The following is a 26470-nucleotide window of genomic DNA, read 5'->3' as shown; positions in this document are numbered from 1 at the left end:
CCCCTTGCACTACTCCCCCTGGCCTCTGTTCCCCTTGGCCCTGCTCCCGTTTGCCCTACTCCCCCTAGCCCTGTTCCCCCTGGTCCTACTCCCTCTGGCACTTTCACCCTGGCCCTGCTCTCCTGGGCCCTGCTCCCTCTGATCCTGCTCCCTTGGGCCCTGCTCCCTCTAGCCATGCTCCCTCAGGGCCCTGCTCCTGCTGGGCCTGCTCCCCCAGGCCCTGCTCTCCCTCCCTCTGCTCCCCCTCCCCCTGCTCCCCTGTGCCCAGCTCCCCCTGGCCATGCTCCCCATGGGCCCTACTCCTTCTGGGTGTGCTCCTCTGAGCCCTTCTCCCCCTGGTACTTTACTCCCTGCACCCTTCTCCCCCTGGCCCTTTTCCACCTGGCCCAGCTCCAGCTGTCCCTGCTCCCCTGGGCCCTGCTCCCACTGGCCCTCCTCTCCTGGGCCCTCCTCCCCTACACCTGCTCCCCCTACCCCTGCTCCTCCTACCCCTGCTCACCCGTGCCCTCCTCCCCCTGGTCATGCTCCCCATGGTCCCTGCTCTTTCTGGGCTTGCTCCCCGAGGCCCTGCACCCCCATGGTACTTCTCTCCCTGCACCCTTCTCTCCCTGGCCCTTTTCCCCATGGCCCTACTCTTCCTGGCCCTTCACTCCTGGCTCTGATCTCCCTGACCCTGCTGCCCTGGGCCCTGTTCCCCCTGGGCCCTGCTCCCTCTGGTCCCTGCTCTCTCTGACCTGGCTTCCCCTAGCCCTTTTCCCCTGGCACTGCTCCCCCTGGCCCTGCTCCCCCTTGCCCCTGTTCCCCTGGCCCTACTCCCCCTGGCCCTTTCCACCTGCTCCTGCTCCCCTGGGCCCTGCTCCCTCTGTTCCTGCTCCCCTGGGCCCTACTCCCTCTGGCCATGAACCCCTTGGGCCCTACTCCCTCTGGCCATGAACCCCTTGGGCCTTGCTCCTGCTGGGCCTGCTCCCCTGGGCCCTGCTCCCCCTGGCCCTGCTCCCTTGGGCCCTCTTCCCCCTAACCCTGCTCTCCCTACCCCTGCTCCCCCGTGCCCTGCTCCCCCTGACAGTGCTCCCCATGGGCCCTTCTCCCTCTGGGCCTCCTCTGCCAAGCCCTGCTTCCCCGGTACTGCTCATCCTGCGCCCTTCTTTCCCTGGCCCTTTTTTTTCTGACCCTGCTCCTCCTGACCCTGTTCCCCCTGGTCCTGCTCTCCTGGCCCTGATCTCCCTGGCCCAGCTCCCCCTGGCCCTGTTCCCCTTGGCCTTGGTCCCCTGGGCCCTGCTCCCTCTGGTCCTGCTCCCCATGTGCCCTGCTCCTCCTGGCCCTAATTCCCTGGTTCTGTTCTTCTTGGGCCCTGCTCCACCTGGTCCTGATCCCCATGGGCCCTGCTTTTCTGGCCCTAATCCCCTGGCCCTGCTCCCCATGGCCCTGTTCCCCTGGCCCTATTCTTTTGGGCCCAGCTTCCCTTGTTCCTGCTCCCCTGGGCCATCCTTCTCCTGGGCCCTGCTTCCCCTGAGCCCTGCTACCCCTGGTCCTGCTCCCTCTGACCTTGCTTCCACTGGTCTTGCTCCCCCTTGGTCCTGCTCCCTTAGTCCCTGCTTCCCATGGTCCCTGCTGCTCCTGTCCCTGCTCCTTTTGACCCTGCTCCCCTGGGCCCTGCTCACCCTGGGCCCTGCTCTCCTGGGCCCTGCACCCCCTAATCCTTCTCCCCCAGGCCCTGCTCTCCTAGCCTCTGCTCCCTTCGAGCCCTGATGCCTTAGGCCCTGCTTCCCCAGGCCCTGCTCCTCCGGGCCCTGCTCTCCCTGGAGCTGAGTTTTTGCTGCACCCAGTTTGGAGGGCAACTATGCAGCAGGGCAGCAGGTTGGTTCCCAGGGGTCCAGTGCTGCCCTGATGCTGGCCCAGGCAGGTTCTGTGCTGGATTTGTAGCTGGGATGCAGGCAAGGCTTCAGGAGGGGAAGTGAGTGGAATGTAGAAGGCCCTGGGGGCCAGGCTAGGCCAGGAAGAGCAGGAACAATAGGTTCACTGTGTTGGCTTCAAATCATGACTTCTCAGTGAAGACCTCTATGAATGGAACATGGAGGAAAAGCTTCAGGCGGATGTGGCTCTGTGGGGAGCAGAGGCCCCATTGTGTCCAGGCTCCTGCGAAGGCACTGATGTCCAAGGGCTTCACTCCTCTTCCAGGCTGCAGCTCATGGTCCCGGTGTTCTCCAGTGAAGCTGGGCATGGATAATATGCCTGTGATTATGGCCAACGAGGGGCCTCAGGCCTTTGCTAGGCAGGTGGAATGGCTGTCGCAGGACTGTAGGCCATCCCATACCCACAGAGGGGGCAGGGCAGATGGGCCATGGGCCCTATCAATCAATGGAGAAGAGATGGCGCTGTGCTGTCCTCCTGCTGCCATCATGGGCTCGGGCGTCCAGGTACCAGTAGTCATTGGAAGGCCTCTCCAGTGGCCACTCCCGTGCCAGCAGCTGTGACCCAGCTCACCCAGCTCCTCCTTTCTGCCACCCCAACCTCCTGGAGCACCCTTCTCCAGGAAGCCCCCTGGCCAACCCACCCATCAGGCCCTCTCGCTGGCTGCCCATGGTCTAGGTTCTCCACCCCTGGTCAGACCAGGTTCCTCTTCACTGTGGGGGCACTTGGTGATTCTGGAACTCTGCCCCTCCCAGTAAGGTGGGAACAGCTTCCTTGGACAGCTCGGAGGCAGGGCAAGTCCCCCAACAGTGGTGGGGTCAGGGGAATGACTCCTGCAGAAACCCACTACTTGGCCTTCAGTGCCTTAGTTTCCCCTTCCATCACAAAAGCCTGTGCTTCCAGGTGAGAGTGGGTTGGTGGTACAAACCCTCCACAATGCCCCTCAAAACCCCACACTCCCTTTTCCTGTGGGCCATGCTAGTGTCCTGGGGCCTCCTTTGCCACACATCTCAGATGGGCTGCTTGGACAATGGAGGAAACTCAAGATCAAGGTGGCAGCATGTGGCTCCTCCTGGGAGTGTGCTCGGGCCTCTAGCTTTCCTGTGGTTGTAGCCACCTCTGGTTTTGTGCCTGTAGACACACCTTCCCTCATCCCCCCAGGCCCCAAGGACACACCCAGAAGGCAAGGACACCCCTCTCTCTGTGCCTTTTCTTCAATTTTAACCACAATGACCTATTTCCCCTGAGACTACATTCTGTGGAACTGCATGTTAGGAGTATCGCAGTATCTTAGGGAAGAAATCCAACCCTGGGCATGTGGAGAGGGTGGCCTGGCTCTGGACTGGGCACTGAGCAGCTCCTTTTCTCCCTCCCCACCTCCATCTTTGCCCCTCCTGAGCTGTCTGACCCCTCCTTATTCATGGTGTCCCTGCCCTGCCAGCCCAAGCCACTCTGTCCTGCCACAGCAGGGGCGGATGACCCAGGCAGGTTGTGGATCTTCCGCAGTCACTGCTAATGGAAGGCTCTCAGGCACCAGTTTTTCCTGCACCTTGCTGGCACACAAGGGGGAGGGGGACTCACGTGTCCTGCCCAAAGTTTACCATCCACTGGTGGGCAAGGGACCCTGATTCAGAGGGCCCTGGGGCAGATGGAGAGGCCCACATGTGCCCAGCTAGTAGCTGACTGACCTGGGCACCCCTCTCTGTGGCCTCTGCCTCCAGGAGTGCCCAGTTGGGTAAGAGGACCAGGGCAGTGGAAGCTGGCCTTGCAAGTCTGGCAACTTTTAGTTGGAGGTGGGGCTGATGGAGGAGGGCAAGCACCTCACTGCATCACCCAGGTGGATCCCAAACTCCTGGGCTCCAGCGAGCCTCCCAGCTCAGGCTCCTAGGTAGCTGGGCTACAGGCCCATGCCCCTAAGCCAGGCAGAGTGGAGATCAGTCACTCTGTGACTGTGCACGCGAGCTGGCTGAGCCTGAACTCCCCCTCTGGGGTCAGTGGCCTGCCTAGTGTCCTGCAGGACCCCAGAGCTGAGCCCAGCACCCGGCCCTGGGCATCCTACAGCAGCTCAGTTGTCAAAGGTGTGGACTGAAGCTGTGGTTGAGCCTCATCCCTGCACCTGACCCTGTCATCCAGAAGGCCAACAGGGTCACCTGTTGTCAAGGATGTCAACTTGCAATCCAAGTATGGGAACCACATGGCTCAGCTGGTGTCCACCAAGGGCTAGGGTGTGTGGGGGGGGGCATGCCTGAAAAATGGCCACAGTGGTCATCGTCATTAAGGAGCTTACAGCTGCCCAAAGCAGACATGGTCCCTAAAAAGACAAGCACATAACTTAACATAAGAGGATTTAGTGGCAGGGCGTGGGCTGCTTCCCAAGGATAGGTTTGGTCAGGGGCCATTTTTCACAGAGGAGCATGTGCCCTGCATGCCCCTGGTCAGAACCCCTGAATGGCTGGACAGACATAGCTCCAGGACCAACCAGGGCAGAGCTGCAGCCTGGAGGGACAGCTGGGCTGGGGTGGCATGCCAACTCAGAATCTAATGTTCTGCTCCTGGTCACTCCACAGATAAGAGAAAGTCTTGGAGACCCATTGAAGATTCTCCTTTGATCCATGAGTTTCTTCCCCAGGCTTCATATCTGGGTGGTCAGAGCAGGGCTTTGCCAGGAGCCAGATGCCCTCTTCAGCTCCCCTTTACTGGAAGAGAGTGACTGTCCCTGGTATGGGCAGAGTTAAAAATATAGAAGTGATCTCCTCTCCTGGCTACCCATGAGAATGCAGACAGACCATGTGGTCAAAGTGGAAGAGTTTAACTGGAGCCTCTGCTAGGCCGTGGCCTCTGGGGGTCAGCAAGAAGAGGTGGATGCAGAGGGAGGCAGAACAGTTCTGTGTTTGCTTGTATCCACAGAGAATCATGATGACTCTCTGCTTTGCACATCCCAGGCAGAATCCCTCTTTTGGCCAGCTGTCTACATGGAAGGGGCGCATGAAAGACAATTTTAGCTAACTCATGTTGAATCCAGATAAATTGCATAAAACTAACTTCCACAGTCGGATCTTGGATTTCTTTGTAGCTCTTTAGTATCTCAGCCAGAGTAGGCATGAACTAGATAGCTTTGGGATAATAGAGAGGAAGTAGGCTAAGGTGGCCAATGAGATGCTTTTGCAGGCCATGCTGGACCCACAGGTTGATGGCTGTAGCTGTGAATATCTCATCTTTTCCAAAGCCAGGGTAAAAAGTCATCAAAAGCTGCTCCATGTTTATTTCTAAGATCCATTTTCCAAGAATGATATAGAAATGGAATCAGAAAGTATGTCATATTTGGGGATTGATTTTTCTCACTTAGAACAATATCCTTGAGATTCCTATGAGTCATTTTATGTTCAGTGGTTCATTTTTCATGAGAGGGCATGCCACAGTTTGCTCTCCCATGCACCCACTGAAGGATATCGGAGCTGTCTCTAGTTTTTGACTATTACAAATAAAGCCTCTGGGAAACCCAGGGGTCAGTGAAGCTGGAGTCTCTCCCCTTCTCCTGGCAGGTGGGGCCTGCATGAGCTGCAGCCTCTGCAGCCAAGGAGTGGTAAGCCATCAGTGGTGGATGTTGTCCTCCAGGGTTGGAGCATCCTGTCCCGTGAATCTAAATAAAGAAATCCAGAGACCAGGCTGAGTGGTGTCAGAATATAAGAATAAGTTTTTATTCAAGTGTGCACAGAAGCAGAACTCCCACAGGATGAAAGGGGAAAGACAGGGGTTGCCCTTAGAGGTGCCAGTCCAGGAGTCTGTATAGCATTTGGGTCAAGGTGATTGGTCCAAACTTAGGCTGATTAAGGCTTGAAAAAAATACCCATGTTATTGGTCCAGAATTATGCTAATTAGGGTTTGTAAAGTACCAACACTATTGGTCAGCCCGAGTCCCACTCAGGTTTGCTTTCCTTCCATTTTCTCCTGCTTCTTAGGAACTAGGAGGGTGAGGTCATGAATTGTGCAGGTGTGGAGGGGTTCCTGGGGTCTGGAGCTGCTGTGCTATGTGGAGCAGGTGTATGCATAGGCCTGGCCAATGTGTGGAGGGATGATAGGTCCACATGCTTTGGCTCACCTGCCAGGCCCACAAAGGCTTGGTGGGATCTGTGAGACCTGGCCCATGCTGCCACCTGCACCTCAGCCACCCAGGCCCATGCTCCTGGCTCCACAGCTCTGCTCTGCTGCTGCTTCTTGGTAGGGATCAATGCACAGGCTGCATGGATTCAGGGCCAGGGATCCCTGTCACGGGGTTTTGAATGAAAGTGCATGTTTGGTTCTCTAGGATGAACACACAAGAGCACCATTGCTGGATTCAATATGGGAGTCACACATTTAGTCTGATAAGAAAGGGCTCAACCACTGCCCCATTTTATATTCCAAACAATATTTTTGTTTTTTATGAAGTTAACTGGGGGAGGAGAGTTGTATATGTGGTTATAAAAGGGCAGTACCAGACACCCCTGGGGTGATATACCTTAGAATCTTGGCAAGGGTGGATATATGTGCACATGTGAGAAGATTGTGTAGACAATACACACACACACACACACACAGTACACATAAAACCAGGGAAATCTGAGTACAATTCATAGATTATATCAATGCTAGTGTCCACACTGGGAAATCAAATTTGGCCAAGATGCTACCATTTATATTAGGGAGCTTTTTGTTGCTGTAACAAAATACCTGAGAGAAGCAGCTTAAATGAGGAAAGTTTATTTTGGCTCACAGTTTCAGAGGTCTCAGTCCACAGTCAGCGGGCTCCACTGTTTCTGGGTCTGAGGTGAGGCAGAAACATCAGGGTGGAAGACAACATGATAGCAGAGCTACTTACCTCACAGTGGCCAGGAAAAAGGAAGAAAGGAAAGAGAGAGAAAAGGAGAAAGGAAGGAAGGAGGGGAGAGGTTGAGACAAGATATTCCCTTCCAGGGTGGGGCTCCAGGGACCCACTTCCTTCAACTAAGCCCCACCTCCTATAGTTTCAGCCACCTCTCAATAAAGCCATCAGATTATTACTGCATCAATGGGTTAATCCACTGGTGGTGTTCGAGCCCTGAGGATCCAGTTACTTCCTAAGAGCCCCACCTCTGAACATCAGTGCACTGAGGACCACACTTTGGGGGACACTCCAGACCTGAGCCATAACCCCACTGGAGGAACTAGGATAAAGTAGCTGCACTTGAATCTGTCATCATCTACCAATTTAAAATAATAATAATAATAGAAATTAAGTAAAGCATGATATTTATTTTTAAAAGCCTATGGAAAACATTATAGACTATTAAGGTTTGGGACAATCTTTTTGCCAATGCTTCCTGCTTTTCTGCTTTGGGGGACCAAGTTATGGAGATTCCCAGATGTCTCCTGAAGGTCACTCTTTTGTCTATGTGACTCCCAGAAGGGGCCTGTTCCATGTAGACCCTTCCTTTACTCCACTCTGGCCCCGGGTTAGGGAACAGAATGGCGGGCTGGGTGGGGTTACACTTCAGACCAGAGGAATAGCCCCGACTGAGAAGGAGAAGCTTGAGGGTGTCAACACTGGAGAGACTAGGCCTGTTCACCTCCCAATTCAGGATTTTAAGATGGAACCCTTGGCTCACCATTGCTTGAAAGCCAAGCATGAAAACAGCACCTGGTAGTAGCCATGAACTCTCTGCGGGCTGATGAGCAGGCTTGTCACTGCCCTGCCTTGGCACAGAAAACTGAGGCCAGATGACAGTGATGTGAGAGAAGAGAAAACAAATGGTCAGCGTCTCACTGAGTTGCTTAGCTTAGTTGCTTTTGCTGAGGCTGGCTTTGAAATTGCAATCATCCTGCTGCAGCCTCCCTAGCCTCTGAGATTACAGGCATGTGCCACCCCATCCAGGAACTTTTAACTGATACATAAAAATTATATATATATATATATATAGGGTACCATGTAACATTTTGATTCATTAGACATTGTGGAAGGCTTCTATCAGGTTAGACCCTGTCTCTAAATAAAATACAAAAAATCGTAGGGCTGGGGATGTGGTCAGTGGTCAAGTGCCCCTGAGTTTAATTCCCACTATACCACTCCCTGCAAAAAAATTGTTAACAAACATGGAGACTGATTGTAATGTTTTACCATTTCTGGTGCTGTCATAAGTTTTTTTTTTTTTATGGTTGCTCTCTATCAAGTTAAAAGGCCTGATTTCTATTTCCAATTTCCTATGAGCATGTATTATGAATAAATACAGAATCTTCACTGCTCATCTGGTGAATGACATGAATAGATTTTTCAATGGAAGGCCCATCTTCCATTTCCCATATCTATCTGTTCAAACATTTGTCTTTGATTTCTTGTTCACTTTTTATTTATGAGCATAATTTGTTAGGATAGAAATATTTAAAATCCTTTATTCTGGCTTTCTGAAATATACAGTGCATGGTTGTCTTCTATAGCCATCCTACTGTGTGATAGCAGCCCAGAAGTCTTATTCAGATCTAACTATAACTCAGTACCTCTCTCCTTTCCTCTTCCTCTTATTTAAAGAGAATAAGTCTCTTTAAAGTTGAGAAAGGCGGAGAATGTCTGCTATTGCTCTTTTCTCTCAATTTTTTACTTGAGCCACTATCATAAGATAAAAGAAGTAAGAAGTGCAAGAATTTCCAAAGGGGAAGCAAAACTGAAATTATCTGAAAATGATAAGATTGTTTATCTAGAAAATTCAAGGGAATCCACACACAGAGAGTCAGAATCGATGGGCGTTCAGCCACATGGCTGTATACATGCTAAGTACATGGAAACCATTGTCACCCATCGCAACAGGCAGTATAAGATGGAATTTGAGAAATATGTAATTTGTAAGGGTAACAAAAGGATATAGTAACTGTAAATAAATCTGATAACAGATGTCAGAGGTCTTCATGGAGGAAACTTCAAAATGTAATTGGTGCCCATAAAAGGTTTGAATAGATGGGGCCATGGAGGATGTTTATGGAAGAAAAAACTCGACGGCATAAAGTAGTTCATTCTCTCAGATTATTCCAATAATTCATTACAATTTCAAATAGTATCCAGCAATTAATTTGGGGGAATTTAACAAGCTGAATAAGAAAATCTTACAAGGAATAAGAAATGGCAGGATTGATCTAGGTGGGTAGATAAGCTTGCCAAGTATTTCGACTTTTTATAAAGCTATAATAACAAACAGGAATAGAAAACAGAACTTAGACCCAGCCCTGTGCATACGTGGAGAACTGACATATGATAGAGGTGGCCTTACACATCAGTGAGAGCACCAGAAGTTCAGGCAGTTCTGCTGAGGGAAGGGTGGAGACAGATGACATGGAATCTCAGTGCCCCATCCCAGCCAGGCACAACTCCAGGTAGATGAAGATCTAAATGTAAAGAGCAAAACTAAAATAATAAAAATTAAAAATAAATTGTAACCTATGTAGAAGATAGGTGTGATTTTTTTTTTAAATTGGCAAGAATTTCTCAAAACGGTAAAGACTAAAACATAAGGGAAATAAAGACTTGATTCATTTAGTTATATTAAGTTAAAAACAAGCATAAAAGACAATATTAAAAAGTAAAACAGGTAAATCAGAGTCTGGGAGATATTATTTGCAAACACATAACCGACCAAGGATTAGGACCTAGAGCATAGAGAGAATTCCTTCAGCTTTTAAGGGAAGGCGAATAACCTAATAGAATAAGACAAAAGAATGAATGGCAATGCATTTCCTACCAGACGCATGGTCAGAGACCAGCAAACACGAAAATATGCTCAATGTCACTAGTCATCAGGGAGGTGGACGTGGAAATCACAAGCATACTGGAGCAGAGTCAAAGCTGGCAGTGTTTTGTGTGGGTGGGAGTGTGGGGAGTTGGGAACCCTCTGACCTGGGTGGCAGGGAGTGAATTATGGCAATCTGGCCGTGTGTGTCTGGTTTCAGTCTTGTCTTCCCCAGGACCTGGAAGCCCCGTAAAAGACAGTGCTCTAGAGAAACTGGAAGAAATGTCAAGGGCCCAGCACTGGAGTGTCCCTAGCCAGGCAGGACCTAGTACAGAAACACACGATTTCAGTCTGTGTAGAATGGGTCCTGAAGTCCATATCAGAGGGGCTATTTCCTACTCAGCATAATGAATGGAGTAGAGATGTGGATGATTAATATTGATGTTGAGATTCGATGACCCTCAAAAGGCCTAAAGTGGACTAAAATCGTGTAAAGAAAGATATTCACAGTACGGTAGCATGAATCGGGTGATAAGGCGATACTGTATGTTTTTTTGGATATGTAATGAAATGGAATGGAAATATGAAAATGCATGTGGGATTTATGAACTCCCTCATTGGGATGGTGGTTATTCTTGGGAGTGGGGAGTGGAGTATGATTGAAGAGGAGTACACGGGGGTCTTCAACTCCAATGTAAAACTTTATTTCTGATGTAATAAAAGATCTGCTTGAAGCAAATATAAAATCTTGAGATATTACTAAGTTAGACTATCTGTGAGTTTTGTTATTCTTACCCTTTCCTTTTATTATTAATTATAGGCATGGTGCATTTTTTTTTTGTGTGTGGGGGGGGTACCTGGGATGAACTGAGGGTCACTCAACCAATTAGCCACATCCCCAGCCCTATTTTGTGTTTGATTTAGAGACAGGGTCTCACTGAGTTGCTTAGTGCCTCGCCATTGCTGAGGCTGGCCTTGAACTCGCCATCCTCCTGTCTCAGTCTCCCAAGTAGCTGGGATTATAGGCATGTGCCAACACACCCCGTAGTACTAGGTGTGGTGTTTTGTCTTTGGCTATTGTGAAGGAGTTCCTTGTGGATTTTGGATATTAGCCCCTTATCAGATACATGCTTTGTAAATATTCTTCTCCCATATTGCCCCTTCACCCTGTGGATTGTTCCCTTTGCTGTGCCAAGTGTCCCGTAGTAGTCTCTGCTTTAGTCACCTTTTCATCATTTTGACCAAAAGACCCAACAAGAACCATCTTAGAGGAGGACATGCTTATTTAGGGCTCATGATGTCAGAGGTCTTAATATGCATATGGTTGACTCATTTGCTGTGGACATGAGGTGAGGCAGAGCATGATGGCGGGAGAGCATGGTGGAAGAAAGCAGCTCAGGATGTGGCTCTAGGAAACAGAGAAAGAACTCTGCTCACCAGGGATAAAATGCATACCCCAAAGGCATGCCCCCAGTGAGTTACTTCCTCTAGTCAACCCTACCTGCCTACAGTCACCAGCCAGTTAATCCATTCAAGTGGATTAATGCACTGCTCAGGTTAAGGCTTTAGAAATCCAATAATGTCACCTCTAACATTCTCGCATTTTCACACACATGAGCTTTTGGGGAACACCTCATGTCTCCCCCATAGTGGTGCTCCTTGTTTATTTTTGTGTGTGTGCCTTTCGTATTGTGTCCAAATAATCATTCCAAGATCCATGTCCTCAAGTTTTTTCCTTACATTTTCTTCAAGGATTTTTATAGTTTCAGGTATCATGCTTAAATCTGTAATGAATTTTTAGTTGATTTTTATATGATGTAAGATAAAGGTCCAATTTCATTCATTTGCATATATATTAGCATATATATATTCATTTGCATTTATATCCAGTTTTCCCAACACCATTTGTTGAAGGGACTATTCCTTTCTCATTGAGCATTCTTGGTACCCTTACCAAAAATCAATTGATTGTATTTGTGTGAACTTATTTGTGGGTTCCCTATTCTGTTCCACTGCTCTGTATGTCTGTTTTGAATGTGAATATCTTACTATTTTAATACTACAGCTTTGTTATATGTTTTGGCATCAGAAGTATGAGGCTGTGGTTTTGTTCTTTTTCAAGATTGCTTTGGTCTTTCATGGTCTTTGTTTTTCATAGGAATTATTATTTATTTATTAATTTATTATTATTATTATTATTTTACTTTTGTAAAAAAAGTCATTGAGATTTTAATAGAGATGGACTCTATAGATGACTTTGGGGGATATCATGGACATTTTGACAATATTAAATCTTCTTATCCTTGAACACAGGATGTCTTTTCATTTATTTGCATCTTCTTTAATTTTTTCCACAGTGTTTTATAGTTTTCAGTGTGCAAGTCTTTCCCTTCCTGATTAAATTTATTCCTGAGTATTTTATTCTTTTTGATGATATTGTAAGTGGGATTTTTTTCAGCCAGTTTCCTTTTTAGATAGTTCATTGTTAGTGCAGAGAAATGCAACTGATTTGTGTATATTGATTTTGTATCCTCCACATTTATGGAATTCATTTATTAGTTCTAACCACTGTGTGTATGTGATTCTGTGTGTGTCGGGGGGTAGCCTTTAAGGTTTTCTACATAAGAGATCATGTCATCTGAAAAAAGAGATAATTTTCTTTCTTTCCCTAATTTGCACTCCACTTACTTTTTTTTTTCTTGCCTAATGGCTGTGGCTAGGACTTTAACTACTAGGTTGAAGAGAAGTGGTGAAAATGGGCATCCTCATCTTATTTCTGATCTTAGAGTAAAAGCTTCCAATTTTTCACCCTTGAGTATGATGCTAGTTGTGGGTTTACATGTGTGTCCTTTATTATGTTACGGTGAAGTCCTTCTAGAATTAGTTCGCTGAGAGAATTGATCACAAAGAGTGCTGAACATTTTTAAATAGATTTTGTACATCTGATGAGATGATCATATGGTGTTTACTTTGTTCTGTTAGAGTGGTGTATTGCATTTACTGATCTGCCCATGTTGATTCATCATTGAACTCCAGGGATAAATTCTAATTGATCATGAAGAATGATCCTTCTAATGTGATGTTTAATTCAGTTTACTGGATTTATTTTTAAGTTAACATTTAATCAATCAATAAATGGTACATATTTATGTAGGTATATGATATTTTACATAGGTCCAATTGTGTAATGTTCAAAATAAGATGGGATCTGCTAGTATTCTATTATGGATTTATGCATCTACCTCACCAGGGATAAACCTAAAATCACAGTGCTTTTCTTTTCTTGCAGTGTCTTATTCTGACTTAGATGTTGGGGGTAATTCTGGCCTCAAAATGAGTTTGGAAGTATATTTGAATATTTGGGGATGAGTGCTTATTCTTATTTAAATATTGGATAGAATTTACCAATGAAGTCATCTGGGCCAGTTCTGGGCTTTTCTTTTTGAGAGGTTTTTGATTACTGATTTAGTCTCCTTATTTGGTTTCCTTATAGTTCTCTTTCTTAGTTACTCATTCTTGGGGGTGATGTTTCTAGGAATTAATCTATTTATTCTGTTATTCACTTTGTTGACATATTCATAATAATCTCTTAAGATGCTTTTTATTTCTGTGACATCAGTTGTAATGTAGCATTTTTTTTCCTGGCTATATTTATTTGAATTTTCTCTCTTCTTCTTATGATAGCTAAAGGTCTGTTAATTTTGTTTACTTTTTTAATAAACAACTCAGTTTCATTAACTTTTTTCTATCATTTTTTCTATTTTTAGTTTTATTTATTTCTACTTTAATTTTTGTTATGTCCTTCTTTCTGCTTGGTTTGGATTGGCTTAGTTCTTCTTCTTTATCTAGTCCCCTGAGAACTAAAGTTAAGTTGTTGATTTAAGATCTTCCTTCCTCTTTAACTTAGGCATTTATTGCTATGAGCTTCCCTTTTGGAACCATTTTTTGCTACATCCCAGAAGATTTCTTATGCTGTATTTTCATTTTCATTTCTCTTGCAATACTTTCTAATTTTGCCCTTAGATTTTTCCTCTTTGGCCCAATAGTTATTGAAGAATGTGTTGTTTAATTAACATCTACTTGTGAATTTCTTTGTTTTCCTTCTCTACTGGTTTTTGTGTTTCTGTTTATTCTGATCTGAAAAGATATTGGTATAAGTTTTCTTAAATCTTGGGGGGCTGGTTTTGGTCATTTAACACATGATCTGTCTTGGAAAATGTTCTTTTTACACTTAACAAGAATGTGTCATCTGCTGTTGCTGGGTGGAAAGTCCTGAACATGCCTATTTGGTCCATTTGGTGTGTCATATGGTTGAAGTCTGCTGTTTCCTTATTGACTTTCTGCATGGGTATTCTCTCTGTTTTTGAAAGAGGGGTATTGAAGACTCCTACTAATATTGCGTTGCTGCCTGTTTCCTTAGATTGATTTATGTTTGCTTCAAGTATTTAAAGTGCTCTGATGGTGTGTATGTAGGTATGTATTATATTTTCCTGTTGGATTGACCCTTTTATTGTCTAATAATTTTATTTGCCTCTTTGACAGTTTTTGACGTAAAGTCTATCTTGTCTGACATAAGTACAGCCATTCTATTCTCTTTTGGTTTCCTTTGCATGGAATATCTTTTTCCATCCCTTCATTTTCAGTCATTTTCATGTATGGGTCCTCAAGTCTGAAGTTAGTTTCTTTTAGACAGAACATAGTTGGATCTCATGTTTTGTTTTTAATACACTCATCTTTTCTATGTCATTTGACTTGGCAGTTGAATTAATTTTACATAAATTATAGACAAGGATTTATTGCTACCATTTTGTTGTTTTCCATCTCTCCTCTTCCCTTGCTGTCTTTATTTTTGATAATTTTTTTTATGGTGATGTGTTTGACTCTTTTCTCTTTTGAGTATCTACTATAGGTGACCATGAAGCTCATCTTGTCACTATAGGGGTTTATGTTAAGCTATTCACAACTTAACTTCAACCACATACCAAAAGCAAAGTGTTCTTTTCTACCTTCCAATTATACTATTGTCATTAAAAATCATGTCTTCCATATTGTTTATCCACTAAGTTTGGTAGCTATAGCTAGTCTTACTACTTTTGTCTTTTGATTTTTATACTAGAGTTAAAAGTGATTTACACATCCTCTTACAGTCTTACATAATGCTGAACTTATTATCTACTTACCTTCCCCAGTGACTTTACTCTTTTCTTCTGTTGCTATTTAGCATCCTTTAGTTTCAACCTGAAGAATTCCCTTTAGTATCAGAGCTTCAGCTTAATAGTTCTAATAGATTATTTTGTGGATCACTTAGGGGCTTCTATACACAAGATCATGTAATTTGTATCTTCTTTTCCTTGTATTCTTTGTCTTGCCCAATTATATCAAAAGAACTTCTTTGTGTTTTTAAAAGAAGCATCTTCAAAGGTAGCCTGATGTCTCATTGACTTTGTAGGGAAAGGAGTCTCAGGAACCCTTCAGTCACTGACTCCTTTGTCTGTCAAATATTTACTCAGGGCTCACCTTGGGCTAGATGCTGAAGGTACACCTGGGAGAAAGTCCTGCCTTGGTGGAGTTGACGGTCAGAGGCACAGGCAGTAGAGTATGTCAGTATTTACATAAATAAGATGACCATGGATTTTGATAGGTTTTATGAGGAGATCATCTTGGGGAAAGAGGATTATATCTCTGTAAGTACCATTCAAAGAAATTTGTTCAGTTGACTCCTCTATCTAATCTAAGAACTTCCTTTCTATATCCTCCTACGAGTGTGTGCTCATCTGGCTTTGACCTTAATACTTCCTGGAAGATGTAGCCCACAACTCTGGTGAGAATTCATTCCACTTTCAGTCTACTCTAGTTTGTAGATGGTTCCTTCTTAGCTTTGAACCCCAATACCTGTCCTGATCTTATCCCAATACTGGCATTAGTTCTACTGGGTGAACTTACTTCTGTGCATCATTAAGCACAGCCAGACTCTCTCTAACCAACCAAGTCATTGTCCCATGGTCACACCAGTGAGAACTTGACTGAAAAACTGGATGAGTGCCCTTGACATTCTGAAGTAGTTGTAATTATTACTGTCCCCAATGTAAAAGTGGTGCCTAGTTTGGATCTAGAATGTCCCGTCATGTTAACAACCTGTTCCCTAGGGTCTTGCCAGTGGGAAGTGATAAAACATTTAAGAGCTGTGGTCTAGTTGGAGGTTTTTAGGTCATTGGGGAAATACCCTCCAGTTGAATTTTGTGCCCCTTCCTCTTTATCTCCATGCTTTCTGAACATAAAAAAGTGAATGATTTTGCTCTGCCACATACTTTGGCTGTGATGGGCCCAAAGCCACAGGTCCAATTGATCATGGACTGGAACCTCCAAAATTGTGAGACAGAATAAATCTTTTCTCTCTATAAGCAAATTATCTCAGGTGTTTTGTTACAGTAATGAACACACATGAGAAATCTGAGGCTTGAAGAGGTTGAATAAATGGCTTACACATGAGTCCAGGAAGGGGTGCCAGGGTAATGACTTAGATGTTCATGAACCTGGAGCCCTGATACCTAGGAAAGAGTAAGAAGCCAAGAGCAGCTACCCGTTACTAACATGAAGCTTAATAACTCAGAAGAAATCTTTGATATTTGCACTTGCATCAGAAACTCCTTTAGATAACCTTTTACCCAGTAAAGACCAGGAGTACGACTGGGGTGACTCACACTTGCCTCTTCTATTGACGTGGGGAAAAAAAGACACACAACAAAATCCAACTTGTGCTGCAAGGCAGACCTCAGGCCCTGAGAGAAATCTGCCATCATCCTCTGCTTTTCTGATGACTCAAGTATAGAAACGCACAAGATTTTGGAATCTGTGGGTTTGATTTGTGACAACTTGCTGATGTTCTTTGGCTACGTGTCTAATCATTCCACACAATTAGACAGTTAGAAGTGACTGATCACGCATGAGCGATTTTTGTGAAGTTTTTAGATAGCCTGAACTAAAATTTAAATATGGCACTGGGCTTAAAAAAAAGAAAGAAAGAAAGAAAAGAAAAAGAAAACCTGCAAATCATTTCCTTCCTTTGATGAATTAGATTTGAACTTTAAAATAAAGGAAACCAATTTGGTTTCTTTCTTCTTAAACCTCTCTTATCCGTATGAGATCTTCATGGTGTAGAAAGTGAAAACCCAGTCTGAAGGGGGAGCCCGTGGTATAGTTTGAAGCCAAACTCTGGGCCATGCAGTGTGGGCTTCAAGATCTACCACCCACTTGCTGAGTGACCCTGGGCACTGTGCTGTCAGTTTTCCATTACTGTAAAAAATACCTGAGAAAAGTCAATTTAAAAGGAGAAAGTTCTATTTTGGCTCACCATTTTGGGGGTTTCACCCCATGACAGACAATACTATTGCTTTGAGCCTGTGGCACCACATCGTGGAGGAGGCGTATTATCTCATAACTAAGTGCAAGAGAGGAAGAAGAAGAGACCAGGGTCCCACAGTCCCCTTCAAGGGCAGGACCCGCCACCAAGACCCAAAACCTCCCACTAGGCTCTGCCCCTTAGATGTTCCACCATATCCTAGTAGTGCCATTCTGGGGACCAAGTCTCTAACACATGGGTCTTTGGGGACCCAGACAATAGCAGCCATGTTACTTAACTTGTGTCTCAGGGGTCTCATCTGTCCTAGAAGATAAAAACTCTCTTAGGGTAATTGTAATAAGAAGATGAGAAAAACATGTAAAGTGTTCAGAACAGTTCAAAAATCTAATATCATTATACATATAGCCATTATAATTTCATTTCCAGCCAGAGGACCCTGGTTGATTTAAACTCCAACTTCATTATTGTTCACACTGTGGGTAGGTCAGATATTTAATAATATTCTATAACCTGTGATAATACCTGGATGAGTACTTAATAAGGATGAACCAAAAAGAGTTCCTTGAGAATGGAGACGCTTGGGGGCGATCTGAAACAGCAATATTGGGATTTCTCCAATTTCTCAAATTTATTTATTTATTTATTTATTTTAAAAATTGAACATCTACTTCTAGAATGTTCTAGACACTGAGCTAAAGTGCTAGAAACTCATTTGCAGGCTCCTCATATTGCATCATCTATTTGTGATTAATTTTATAATGCAAGATCCTGACGGCCAGAAAGCTGGTTCCAAAGGTACTTGTGAGAAGGAGAATGTGCTTTGGCGTCCATCCAAACCAGAAGCAGAGGTACCCCTTCCTTTTGCCCATCTTTATGTCCCTCCTCTTACCTATGACCTGCCCCTGGCCAACCTAGAGTTGTACCAGGGATGAATGCTGACTCAAGCAGGGACCCTCAGATCCTCTCCACAGGAATTTGCAATAGAAGTAAGAGCAGGGACAGTCAGTTGGTGCTGGTGGGTGTTTGAATGGAGGGACCCCCACAGAGTGTTGGATGGTGAATGGGAGTTTAGGCAAGTTAGGGAGCAGAGAAGCTGTGAGTCAGAAGAGGAAGCTGTTTGCAGAGAAACAAACCCATAGAAAATGTCAGGAGTCCCTCAGGGCTTGGTTGGGACTAGCCCCTGCCCCGCTAGCCCTTGGAAGCCCTTGGAAGCTGAGTCTTTGTAGCAATGGCTCTCTAGAGCCCAGCCACCCAGATGCCATTTCTAAAGCCTAACACTCCCCCCGGGGATGAGCCTTGTTTTCAAAAAGAAGAAAATACATGCTAATCTTGTCATCTTGATCTTCTATTTGCTCTTCTTTTACTTTTTGAGGGAAACAAAATTTCAGTGTAAAATCTCCACTTAAATTTAACAAAAATCACAAGCAGAAGCTCCTTGCCAATTGGTTGAAAGTGGAAATAAGCAAAATATGTAAATCCCTCCTAATCCGCCTGCCAGTCCTCCTCCACAGAGATGGCGCCATGATAGTCCACAGTGTATATGCCCATTTGGCAGCTGGATCCTGAGGGTCGCAGGTCTGGGCTTATTTTGACTTCTTACCCTGTCCCCAGTTCTCCATGCACTGCCAGCTGGTCAGGCTTGTCCAGGTGTCTGGTCAAGTAGTGTGTGCTGGCCATGGTGCCTGACCATGGCTGTGGTGACAGCCCATGCCCGTTACCAGAGCTGGCTGAGCAGCTGGGCCAAGGATTCCAGATGTTTCCTGGGGTGCCATGAGTGGGGTAGGTTCTCACCACTTCAGCACCCCAACCCCACCAGTACCATCCCTGGTGGGGGGAATGTCTCACCCATGGCTTCAGTTCTGCACATGCAGACTTTCAGATGCAGATTTCTCATGCATTCCCTGGGGGTCTTGCTACAGTGCTGCTTCTGGTCCAGTAGGTCTGGGCTGACCCTGGGACTCTCCACTTCACTCAGCTCCCTGGGGAGTGACCCTTGGCCCAGGACACCTCTGGGAGCAGGAGGCCTAGGACTGTCTGAGGCATGGACAATGGTGTGGGCATCTCCTCCTTGATACGGTCTACCTGAGGTGGCATGGGCTCTTGGACAACTGTCTTCTCTTTCCAGAAAGGTTGAACCAACTAAAGAGTGTTCTATCACTTATCCAACACTTACAGTAGCTCACTGGCTCAAATAACGCAGAAAGGCATGTGGGAAAATGAGAGAACACGGGATTCCAAGAGAGAAGAGTTCAAATCCTACCTCCTGGTTCTGTGAATGTAGGGATATTGTTGAATTTGAGGGAGGAAGGGAAGGAGGGAGGGGGAAGGAGCAAGAAAGAGAGACAGACAGGGAGACATGGAAAAAGAGAGAGAGAGAGACAGAGATGAGGGGGGAAGACAGAAAACAGAAACAAACAGATAAAGAAGAGAGAAAGAGGAGAGAAAAGAGATGGGGAGAGACAGAATAGAGACAGAGAGAAAAAGAAAGAAACAGATAGAGAGAGAATAGAAGGAAAAAAAGGGGAGAGAAAGAGAGAATGTGCAGAACACTAACAAATCTGGGATCCTTTGAAGGGAACTCAGGGGCTCATGGTGTTATTTCAACTTTGATGAGTGACATTTTTCAAAGTAAAAAGTAGACACAGAACAATGTGCCAATAAGCTAGTAGGGACATACATATGAAGATCCAGCTACAGGGGCTGCTGAGGGAGGAGCTGGAGAAGGAGAGACTCTGAGCAGAGGCTGTCTGGGTTCTGGGGTACAGCAGGCTGGAGAGTTGCGTCTTGTGGTCTGCAGGTCACCAGCTTCTTGCATCTTCTGGAAATCTCTGGAAATCACCCCTGCACTTTCCCCCAGGCAGGCATGCGGCTGTGCGATCCCTTTCTCCAGTTCCCCACTCGGAAGGCAGCCTCCAGGAGGGCTATGGGCACTGTGACCACATACCACCCCTTTCCCACTTGGGGCCCCCTTGACAGTCAGGCACACTTGGCTTTCATATATTTTTTTTAATATTTATTTACTTATTTTTTAGTTATCAGCAGACACAACATCTTCGTTAGTATGTGGTGCTGAGAATCGAACCCAGGCAGCATGCATGCAAGACAAGCGCGCTACTGCTTGAGCCACTTCCCCAACCCTTGCCTTCCAGATTTTAATTCCTCTTTTATTGTTGCCATCATGGTGGGACCCTGGGGGAGAAGGACTTAAAACAGAACATTTTTGCAGAAACATGGAAGAACAGCAGGTCCCAGCCGTCTGCACAGCTCCTGGTCTGAGCCCTCTTCCTTTCACCAGTGTGTCTGTGGCCTGCTGAGGAATCACTGGGCTTTCATCCTGGGGATCCCGCAGCCTGAGCTGCAGCCTCAGGGCTAGTTTGCTCTGCACCTGGACAGGCCTCATTTGTACTCACTGCCAGAGGTTTTGCATTTGAAGGAAGGGGGAAGTGGGAGAGAATCAAAAGAGGGAAGTAGGAGAGAAACCCACTGCAAAGTCCCCCAATGTGATGAGAGGAAGGGACTGTCAACTCCTCCAGTGTCTGTAGCTCAACAGGTGGAGCCCCTTGAATACAGACTGACTCCATGTGCAGTCCCAGGATTTGGGTGAGAGCAAGAAACTATAGGAGCCAGGGGAATGGGGGCCAGAAATCTCAGTCGTTGACATCCATAGTGTTTGAATACAATATTATTAAAAAATCAAAATTAACATAAAATAATCCATGATGGTCAATAAAAGCAGAATCAGCAGCAAGGCCATGCCTGGAGCAAAAGGCAAAAAAAAAAAATCAGTCAAATATATCCTGTCTGTCCCACAGTCTAATGCAGTTAGGAAAAATATTAGATGAATGCAAACCAGGGGATAAGCTCCAAGATACCTGCCCAATTCTCTTCCAGAGTCAAGGGCATAATGAGCTTTATGATAAATAATGATGAAAATAACATTTATAATGACATGCTATCATAAAAGTTATTTAATACTTAAAGAATTTCTTATTTTTGGAATTTTTCAGAAAACACCTGGTTGACCCCAGGTAACTGACCCCCCAGCCCTGCCAGGGAACTACAGAAAGTGAAACTGTAGCTAAAAAGTGCTGTGTGGGAAATCTAAACCCCATTTTTACAAGCTTTCTGGGAGTCTACAGCTACCTCAAAATTAAAAAAAAATTGGACCTTGGATCTTGGACCTTGTGGGCAGGAGGCCATGTGGAACAGCCAGGGGATTATGAGCAGATCCTTGGGTCTGAGAAGGTGCCACCGAAGGCAAAGTGTGTGCCTACAGATGGAATAACCAAAATTGATCTCTTAAAAGGCTGATGTTTGATCATGAAGGTAACATGATGTCCAGCACCTCCTTTTCAATGACACACAGGACTGAAGCCTGGCTGAAACTCAGAGCTATACTTTGTGAGCCTTGCACAAGATTGTGTGTCTCCACGTGCAGACTTGCACACATGCACGCATGTACACACACACACACACACACATACACACACACCACATGTACGCAATCCATCCCCACATACATACAAATACACACAATCCCACATGCATACACGTAATCCCACACACTGACTTAATCACACACACATGCACACACATCGTACCTACTTGTACAAACCCCCACACTATCACACTTACCACACATGCACACATACCACACACATTAGCACACTCATGCATCACACACCTGCACACACAGTCCTTTCTGTGCTTTCACTTGGGCAAGGATCAGAAAACATTTTTGTTACACGATGAAGATACCTATGTCAACCATGGGCAGTTTCCTGTGCATGAAACAGGTTTTGCCTTCTGAAGCGGGGACCCAAGCCGGGTGCTGAAAAATGACTGTCACGGAGTCGCCCTGTTGAGGTCTGGTGTTCTAGAACTGCAGGTGGCCTGAAGTGGGAGATGGATTACAGCCTCCCACATTTCTAGGCAGTGCCCTCTCTTGGCCAAGTGGACTGTGATGGCTGGCTGGCCTTTCCTGCTGACAGTCCCTGCCCCCTCTCAGAGAGTCCTGGCTGTGAGGCTGGCATGTCTGAGTCACCTCACATCCATGTCACTCTGCTGCCTTTGAACTTTAGCTCATTTATTAGCTGGCCTCCCTTTTTTCTAACTTGTCATTTTGTAAGCAAATCGTCTCTGTTTATTAGTGTTTGGGTCTCAAGGTATTGGCAATCCTGCCTGGGGTATTGTTTCCAGGTAGTTAAAAGGCCCTGGGGAGCCTGCTGCAGAGGGGAATGACAAAAGACAAAGAAGCCCAGAGGGGGCAGGCCCCTCTTTCTTGTTATGTAATGACCCATCCTCCCCTGACATAGAAACCAGACACTTCCTTTGCTGAGAGAGGAAAAATGACAACTTGCATTAAAGTCCACTTAACACCACCTGCCTCTGACTCTGTTCTCTCTTGCAGCTCCAAGCCTGAGCAAGGGCTCTGATGGGTGAGTCTGCAACCCCCGTTCTCTCCTCCTGTCTGGTCAAGTGTGCAGCTGGTTGTGCTGAGGGGTAGTGGCTGTGCAGAGCCAAGCCCCTGTGCAAGCTGCACGCACAGCCTACTGGTCATGTCTGAGTCACACTCTGCATCATGAGCTGGTGCTCTGGACCCATCAAGTAAGGAAGCCCTCATGGGTTCAGCGGGAGCCAGAGCTCTGTGTGCGGTGTTTAATGACTGCCCCCCAGTGTCCTTGAGTGGGAGATGAGTGCAAAGGGTAACAAGGATTCTTAGGCTGCCATTACCCAGAGAAGGGCTCTGCTGGGAGAGGAAACTGGAGAGGAGCCTTGGAGAAGGATATGAGTGAAGTCAAGTCTGAGGACTGGCCCTACGGGAGCAAAATGCCCCATTACCTGATGGGAAGTTCTGCCAGGTGTCAAGTATCTGAGGCTTCCTCCGTGGGAGAAATGCTGTTGCATGTGTAGCATGTGTTGTAGGTTTGGCCTGGGTCCCACTGAGGGGCCCTCTCATATGGTCTGTGCCTCATCGTGGTGGGGGATTCTACCTTGCAGGGAGCTCTCCTTGCAGGGCAAATGGCTACCTTTGCTGGTCCACAGAGCACCTGTGTGTGAATGGTAAAATGGTCCCTTCCCAGAGGACTTTCCCGGGAGAGGATGCAAATTGCTGTGCACACTCACACACACACACACACACACACACACACACACACACACACTGCCCCCAAAGTCCCCTCAGGTCCCCATTGCCTTGTCCATCTTATACTGTACACGTGGACTTGCCTGGGCTTCTCTGCAACATGATGGCCTCAAGGAAATCAGCTAGTACCTGCAGAGCCAGGCAGATGCCACGGGCCCTTGTGACTAGCCTCAGAAGTCCTACCTGAGCCACTAGCCGGGTGCAAGGTAAGGGAGCATAGAGTCCACCTCTTGAATATATTAAGAAATATCAAAGTCACATTGTCATAGAATACGAGGGATAGGAGAGGCCATGGAGCTCCATTGCAAGATTCCATTTGTCATGGTGGGAAATTGCAGGCAGCTCCTACCCAAGAAATGGGTGGGATGGGGAGTCCCCAAGGAATGTGACAAAGTGAGCACAGACCAATCAGTAGACTTCCAGAATTCCTGTCACTGTCCCTGTTGGCTCAGAAGGGCCTCTGCCACCTCTAGGTGCCACGGCACCACCTTTGGTCTTGTTAGCAACCAGCTTGCACATCTTTGGGACCCCACAGGAGCTAATTGTCACTCATTGCTCCAAACACTTAATCCACCCTACTGTGTCACCACTCAATATTTTATTCCACTGAATTTTTAAAACCTTTCTTCCCTCCCTCCATCCTATTGGAGGATTTCCTTAAATGTGTACGAGATCTGTGTTCACAACAGAGCAAACAAATAGCTGAGCTTTTTACAACTGTTCTTAACAAGAAGGAGGTTCTGTGCCACTTGAGGCTATGCTGAGAGAGGGGCAGGCTGTTTTTTTTTTTGCAGGAATGCACAGGTAGGACCTGAGATGTCCTCCCCCAGTGATGAACATGCATGGCAGTCACTGCCCCGGGCTGAGCTCTGCTGTTCCTATGCAGTGATGGGGAGGGGTGTTCAGGGGCCACAGAAAGGACTGGGCAGGGAGGGGAAGGGTCAGTATCTGTCAGGAAGTGGGGAAGGGGACCTGTGCTTGGTCTAACACTAATCTAGAGCCCTTTTTGGACGTCTTCTACACCCCCAGGTGCATCCCTGGCATTTTGGAACATTTAGCCCACTTTTGTCAGTTTAAGGCTTGTGACGTCATCTACTTTGTGACTTCTTTTCCATTCACTTTATTTTTAGCAGCTTTATTGAGATATAATTGTTACACAATAATGCATATTTTCAAAAGTACGATTTAATAAATTTTGACATAGAGGCACTCTTAAAGCCATCGCCACCATTAAAATTATGAACTTCTAGGTCATACCCAAATTCTCATGCTTCTCTGTATCTCCTGGCCATTGTTGATTTAATTTTTGTTGCTATATATTTATTCACATTTCCTAAAACAAATTAAACCATACAGTGCATACTTTTTTGGTCTAATCATTTTTTTTTCTTTTACTCAATTATTTTTTAAAGATCTTTTTGTTGGGAATGGAAATTAGTACAGTTATTATGGAGAACAGAATGGAAGTTGTAAAAAAAATTCCAAATAGGGACTGGGATTGTGGCTCAGTGGTAGAGCTTTCAACTATTACATGCGAGGCCCTGGGTTCAATCCTCAGCACCACATATAAATAAATAAATAAATAAATAAATAAAATAAAGGTAGTATTGCGTCCAACTACAACTAAAAAATAAATATTTTAAAAAATTCCAAATAGGACTACCATATGATTTAGCAATTCCATTTCTGGATATGTATTCAAAAGAAATGAAATCAGTAGGTCAAAGAGATACGTATGTACATGCCCATGTTTATCACAGCAGTATTCATAATGACCAAAGCAGAGAATTGGTCTAAGTGTTCATCATTGAATCAGTGGATAAAGAAAATGTGGTACAGATACACCATGGACTATTATTATTTTTTTCTTGCACCGGGGATTGAACCCAGGGGTGCTTAACCACTAAGCCACATCCAAGGCCCTATTTTTATTTTGTTTGGTTTTGTTTTGAGACAGGGTTCCACCAAGTTGTTTAGAGCCTTGCTAAGTTGCTGAGGCTGGCTTTGAACTTGCAATCTTCCTGCCTCAGCCTCCTGAGCTGATGGTATTACAGCTGTGCACCACCATGTCTAGCTCAAAAATTTGCTTTATATGGCCACATGAATGAAACTGGAGAACATTATGTTAAGTGAAATAAGCTAGGCACAGAAAGACTGCAAACAAAAATCATCTAGAAGAAAGAGAGAATAGAATAGTGGTTACCAGAGGCTGGGGAGGGTGAGGGATGAGAGGTAAGGAGTAATAAGGAGACCTGGTCAACAGGTACAGCAGGTGTAGTGAGCTAAGAAAAATAAGTTCTGGTATTCTATTGTAGCTATTAATAATGTATTATATATTTCAAGATAGCTATAAAACAGGATCTTGAATGTTCCCACCACAAAGAAATAATAAAGGTTCAAAGTGATGAATTTGCTAATTACCCAAGTTTTGATCATTACACTGTATATGTACCTTGAGACATCACAGTGTACCCCCAAACATGTGCAATTATGATGAGTCAATTATAAACAAAAATTTAAAAATCAATTATAATTATAGTCTATAATTCACTCCTTTGATTGTTGTTAACCTTCTATTATATGGATATTTTAGAGCTTGTCCATTTATCTATTGATGGATATCTGGGTTGTTTCCAATTTGGAGCAATAACAAATAGAGCTACTAAGGCCATTTGTGTAAAAGTTTTTATATGAATGTGTGTTTTCATTTGTTTTGAGTGAATTCCCTATTGTGAAATGGCTGGACTCTATGGTTGATGTGTTTGGATAAGATACATGTTTGAATTTTAATAAGCTATCAAAATGCATCCAAAAAGATTGTACCATTGTACATTTCCACAATTGAGGTACAGGAATTTCAGGTGATCCACATCTTTGCCAATACTTGAATGGTCTCCACAGATTTGACATTCCTATGTGTGGGTATCTCATTGTAATTCTAATTTTCATTTATGTAATAACTACTGACTTCGAGATTTCAGATTGCCATCTGTATATTTTCTTTAGTGTAGCATCTGGTTCAGGTCTTTTGTTCATTTGGAAACTGGTTGGTTTGTTTTCTTCATATTAGTGTTTTTGGGAATTCTTAATGTATTGTGGCTACTAGTCTGCTTTATTCCTCAAATTAAAGAGCATTTCACACATGGAAAAAATTATAATTAAGAATATAAAAATCTTGTAAGGTTGTCACCCATATTTAATAATGGTAACCTTACATTTGCTTTGAATTTCATTTTCTTAGCATAAATGTTTTTGTTTTGTTTTGTTTTGTTTTTGTTTGTTTTTTTATTGTTGGTTGTTCAAAACATTACATAGTTCTTGATA

The sequence above is a fragment of the Ictidomys tridecemlineatus genome, unplaced genomic scaffold (assembly GCF_052094955.1).
Source record: "Ictidomys tridecemlineatus isolate mIctTri1 unplaced genomic scaffold, mIctTri1.hap1 Scaffold_176, whole genome shotgun sequence".
NCBI classification, from domain to species: domain Eukaryota; kingdom Metazoa; phylum Chordata; class Mammalia; order Rodentia; family Sciuridae; genus Ictidomys; species Ictidomys tridecemlineatus.
The sequence above is the reverse complement of the archived record's forward strand: the minus strand, read 5'-3'. Positions refer to the sequence as shown.